Below are 5,866 nucleotides of genomic sequence, written 5' to 3'. Positions count from 1 at the left end.
AATTCAATGCAAATTTGTTTTATGAATTGCTAATTTCTTGTGGCGTTTAAGCTGGAGGAGGACCAACTGTGTAGCAAAATATTTTGAAAGCAAATTCCCAGAAAATGCTTTAGAGGTTCCTCCAAAGGGGTGGGGGGGGGGCACTGCTGGTACAATCACGCTTAAGAGGCGCAGCGATCGGGGATAAACCCATACTTTCCCCTGCTTGTTTCTCAGCAGAATGGGGGTGTGGGGGGTGTTTCTGATTCTTTATCTGTTCTGGTCTGAGTCACAGTGAGCAGAATGAGCTCAACGTCGACCCTGCCAGCCCGTCCTCCCGTCAGAGGAAAAGGACGTAGAATTGACCTGGAACATCCCCGTGAACTCTAATAACCTCCCACCTCCACCTAACTTATCTTTTTGTTTCTCTTGTCTGCCCCAACATGGATGACAAACACCTGACGAAATCTCAGCCTTTGAAGCCGCAGGTAAACAACTTTCGCAAGCCGCGCGCGTGTAAAAAAAACCCATACAAAACAAACAAAAAAACAAGGAACCCCCCCCCCACACACACACACACCTCCTGCTTTGTTTTGTTGCTGTTAGTTTTGTCTCAGAAATGGCATTGCTTATTTTTTTATTTTCTTTATTTGAATCCTCTCCTTTTGACTTCTCTGCAAATAATCTACAAAAGAAAGAAAGAAAGAAAGAATAGAAAAGAAAAGAAAAAGAAGAGGAGGAAGAAGCCGGGTTCTCTTTTGTCATGCTTTGGGAATTTCATCTGAGAAATCCCTTTCTGAAACTTTCATTAAAAAAAAAAATCAAACCAGTGCTGCGCTCTGCAAGGCACTGGTTTACCATTGAAGTAACTGGTGTACCGCAGTGGTAGCAATGTGTGTGTGTGAGAGAGAGAGAAAGCGAGAAGGCTGGTATGTTGGCTCCAGGTTCGTATAGTGTATATGAAGGCAGAGGTGCAGTGAGTGTTTTCACTGTCTCCTCCCTGGGAATTCCCCTCTGTTCCAGGCTCTAACAGCCTGCTGGAGCCGCAGCTGTACATATGTGTGTGTGCGTGAGTATGCGTGTGTGTGTGTGTGTGTGTGTGTGTGTGTGTGTTGGGATGTATGCACATTCACAAGCTCTGTGCATGGAGTTAATGTGAGCATAGATGTGTGTGTGTGTGTGTTTCCTCTCTTATTCCCAGGGTTCTGCGGAGTTAAACCCTCTTAAATGTCCCCCTGGCTTTTGTCCTCACGTTTCAGCTGAATTTCCCCGCATTCATCCGCACCATTCAGACTCTGTGTGTTCGAGTGCTCAGGAATGCACTGGGTTTGACAGGCGTCTGAACTCTCTCTCTCTCTTTCTCTCTCTCTGCGTGTGTGTGTGTGTGTGTGTGTGTGTGTGTGTGTGTGTGTGTGTGTGTGTGTGTGTGTGTGTGTAAATGTGCATACAACATAAAGAAAGACAGAGGTTTTTGGAAAGGCTTATTCCCCCCACCCCTCTCCACTCCCACCTCCATTTTTTTCCCTTTCTTTTTTAGCAGAGGTGACTCGGAAACACGCAGTCGCCTCACCTTTTGCACGCACAGGCAAGCTAACGTTCACCTTTCTGCACACGCACGCACTCAACACCCCCACACACACACACACACACACACACACACACACACACACACACACACACACACACACACACACACACACACACACACACACACACACACACACACACACACACACACACACACACACACACACACACGCGGAATGACAAGAGTTGGCCAGATCGGAATAAAATCTCCTCATTTGCACTACATCTGCGGTATCATTCTGACTCGAACACTTCCACGTTCTCTCTGCTGATCGCATCACGCAAACGTTTCAATGCTCGACTTGCAAAACTTGCGCTGGTGTTGGCACGAAGGAACCAGGGCGACGAAAAGGCAGCAAGCCGACTAACAAACCCAAGCCGATAATAATGAAAAACAAAACAATAAAGCTGTGCAAAAAAAATAATATATATATATTTTAAAAATGCTTTTGCACGTGAAAACATTAAATCTTACCTTTTGGGTTTTTGACGGATTCCCTGCGTGACAGAGGAACACGGCGGCGCTGCGGGGAGCGGGCGGTGAGGCGGTGCGTGCGGCTGATCTGGACGGGAGCTACCTGAGCACATGGCCCCGCATGGCACGCACACTTCCTCGTCAACACGCTTTGTTTCTCCTCCTCCTCCTCCTGCTCTTCCTCCTCCTCTTCCTCGCTGCTGCTGCATGCTTCTCCTCCATCTGTCCGTCTCTCTGTGCCTCTCTTCTTGTCTTTCTCGTCCTCGTCCTCCCTCTCCCTCCTTCTATCACTCCCTCTCTCCTCCCCCTCTCCTCTCCTCTCTCTTGTTTTCACTCGGCGGTTGCTCTCTTCTAAACTTCTTTCTTTTGAAGAACAGCAACATGGATGTTTTGTCCAGCACCAGGGAACTGCTGTGCGCTAGTGAGAAGTAAAGAGGGATTTATTAATCCGGTCCTTATCCCCCCCTCCCCTTCTCCATCACCAACACTTAGTGATGCGATCGCTGCCTCCCTGCCAATCTCTTGCTTCCTCACATCTTTTTCACTCTGACCTCACAGGTTGAGAATTTTAAAATGTGCGATCACTCTGTACTGACGTGGCAAAAAAAAAAAAAAAATGTTGACAGTAAAGCCATCCCGTACTTCTTATTTATTATATTTCTCTCAGAATAAAAATGATGCACATTCGACATGCGTGATATGGACTTCGATTTTATCACGATATTTTGTGCTACTATTATGATGACGATAAACCTGACGAAACTGATTCCTTTTTTTTTTAGCTGCGTTTCCGTTACAAATGCGTCACAAGTCTTTGTCTATGTTCAGTTCATATTGAGAAAGACAACAACAAAATGTTAAATTAAATAAGAAATGAAATTAAAATTACAGTGATTAAGTTTGTTCTTGTGATAAGTTATTAAAAATCATGGCAAACAGATGTAAACAGTTGCATGAAATAATCGAAATCACGATTTTTTTTTTTTTTAAATGTACACTTCCGTTAAGTAAATTTATTTTTGTCTGTTCAGTATTATAGTTAATGGAAATTTTGCAGAAAACCTGTGACATATTAACTATTGCACCAGTTTTATGATATAAATACCACCTTAAAACAAAAATGTTTTATACAAACAAATAATGAAAAATTCAACAGAAACAAAACATTACTTATAAAATAAGAACTATTTTTTTTAATTATCACAGCAATAGTAAAACAGTAAAAAAAAATACAAAACATGCAATCGAATAAATGAGAAAAATTAAAAGAACTATTTAAATGTAAAACTAAAATAAGATCCAACATAACCTATATGATCTAGAAATAAAATAACACATTTGAACTAACTCAGTTAATAAGAACACGTTCAGTTAAGTAATTCATTTTAATAAGATCTGGAAAAAACAAGGGAATAAACTGAAAATGAGCTGATAAAATGTCCTGCAGGTGAGTTGACTGGCTCAGATGACATGTTGTGTTAATGATGACAGATTATGACTGAAGATGAAACCAAAAACCACTCTAACCAACGTCCTGCTGGTAGATATTATTTATTGGAGTCACATCATCTCATTTCCTTACAATACACTAGAATTAGAAAATAAGTCAAAATCAATTACTGCCAAAATGTCCCCATCTGGGACACAAATGGTTGGATTGCAGGCACAAAAAGTCCTTTTTGCATATTGTTCTGTTTTGTGTTTGGAAAAGTCGGACATGAAACTATTTAAAAAGTAAAACCTTTTGCAGGAGTGAAATAAACAACAACCTACAAATGCAAAGTCCAGAAAACGCAGACAAAACTAGATCTAAAGAAATTAATTAAATTGAGCAATTTTCAAACAAGATTGATTTTAAGACAAGTTAAAATTCAGAAAACATTGAAAACCAAGCAGTGTTTGCACCAAGTTCATGGTTTGTGTTTTTCTGAACTATCGGCTGGGCAGAGTTTCAGAAAGAACAGGAGCTTCTTAAAGAGACAGAGTCCCAATTTAAAAGTGTTAAAGTACAAAGTCAGATTTCTTTGAAGTCATATTTGTTATACAGCATTTTTATAACGATTGAAGTTTACATAGTTACTTGATTGTTGGATTATGATGTCCATCTCAGAAAGAAAAATATCAGCAGCAGCAGCCATAGATAATTGTGGAAACATGTTGGTTCTTCTCAAACAGTGAGCCTGAAAAGAAAATTGTCTGTATGTCACCTCTCTTCACAAATATAGAAGACAGTTTAGAAAAAGATTAATGCAACAGTTTCTGCCAATTCAGGAAAAGTCTCATCATTTCATCACCGTATCCATAAATAATCAAATACAGATACACGAAGGCATCTCTGCCGTCTAGTTAAAGACCAAAGTAAGCATTTCCTTTCTCACAGCCAAACCCAACTGAATCACGTCCAGGTAAATGGTCACGTTCTTTATCTCCGGAGATGCTGGAAATAACAAACGCGTAATGACAGAAATGATTTCCGTCGTGTTAAGCGCAGAGTATCTCAGGCTCGATGCTTTAATAAAAAAAAATAATTGAAAAAAACCCGCTCAGGTTGAGCTTGACAACACGGCGACCTTGTGCTGAGCTGCTGCACAAAACTGTATTCATCTGTGAGCGTTGGACCCGTGGAAACAGCCTGTGAGGAGAGTCTGCATTTACTTGCGGGTGAAAAGAATCACTTAGCATGTCAGCAGTCGTCACTGTTGTCTGTGTGGATCGTCTCGCTCCTGATTGTCATCTGAACTGATCACAATGCTTCTTGTTAGTGTACGGCAGGAGTTTTAGTATTCGCTTGTTTTCTCATTCAGTTGATAGAGAAATGCTTTATTTGTCTCCGAAAGAGTGTCTTTCTGTCCTTGACTGGAGCCGTGTTGATGTGGACGTCACTCTGTTCCCAAGGTAGCCTGAGCTGCCCTGAAGACTGTGGCTTCTTTTTCGTTTCCGATTGCCCAGAGTGTTTGGAACTGGGCTGGATGTTGCGGATTGGCTGAAATGTCTACCTGCATCTGGTTTCGGGTGAGTTTTAGGGATGGGGAAAAAAGAATTCCCAAAATGTGTTGATAGAATTCCAGTCACACCGTCATCCATTGTCTAAACCAGATTGTCCTTGCAGTCGGGATCCAGTGGGCGAGAAGTGAGGGACACTCAGCTCCTCCTCGGAGCTGCTGTTTCCAATACTCCGCTTCACAGAGAGGTCGTCCCTCGTGACGCCCTCACTCAGCTCCTTCAGACTAGTCAGCAGCAATTAGCAAACACCTGGTGGAAATGCACTTCTGCTGAGCTCATTATAGGAGCTACATCTCTGTGAGAAGCTGGTAAAACATTGTTAAAGTTTTACTAGAGGAACCATGTTGTGATGACTTCCTGAAGGCACAGCTTCAAAAAGAGCAGGAGCTTCTTAAAGAGACAGAGGCCCCATTTCAAGCCGTTAAATTACAAAAAATGTCATTCAAATCATATATATATATATATATATATATATACTTTTTATAACAACCGAAGAGAACATAGTTACTTGATGGTATTAAAACTGAAACTTCATAGTCCTGCAAACAAGCAATGCAATAACGCATTAACATGCACTTTTATATTGGATTGTTGTTCAGTTTGTTGTTGTTTTCTCAGATAAATAAACTGCCCACAGAAGCAACAAGGCTCTTCACTCAGGTCAAACCCACCCTCATATTGTGCTGGAAGTAGATATGACTTTTCGATGACACCGATTACTTTCATTCACTATGCTACGCTACTCTACACTATGCTACGCTATTCTACACTATGCTACGCTATTCTACACTATGCTACGCTACTCTACCCTATGCTACGCTA

The 5,866-nt window shown here is 41.5% G+C and overlaps 1 long non-coding RNA gene across 2 annotated transcripts in view; it reads right to left on the bottom strand.

The window, feature by feature from the left end:
• The window catches only part of LOC103481689 (uncharacterized), a 55,410-nt gene that overhangs the window by 33,017 nt on the left and 16,527 nt on the right, over nt 1–5,866 (bottom strand). The window contains exons 2-3 of one of the 2 annotated variants that reach the window (XR_001776402.1): nt 4,122–4,221; nt 2,042–2,459 (exon numbers count right to left, since the gene is read on the bottom strand). This is a non-coding gene — a long non-coding RNA (uncharacterized LOC103481689). Of the gene's footprint in view, nt 1–2,041; nt 2,460–4,121; nt 5,309–5,866 lie in introns of those variants that run through there. The other variant, XR_001776401.1, reaches the window with a different exon arrangement.

The sequence above is a fragment of the Poecilia reticulata genome, linkage group LG2 (assembly GCF_000633615.1).
Source record: "Poecilia reticulata strain Guanapo linkage group LG2, Guppy_female_1.0+MT, whole genome shotgun sequence".
Taxonomy (NCBI): domain Eukaryota; kingdom Metazoa; phylum Chordata; class Actinopteri; order Cyprinodontiformes; family Poeciliidae; genus Poecilia; species Poecilia reticulata.
Note: the sequence above shows the minus strand (reverse complement) of the source record. Positions and strands in the feature narration are given on the sequence as shown.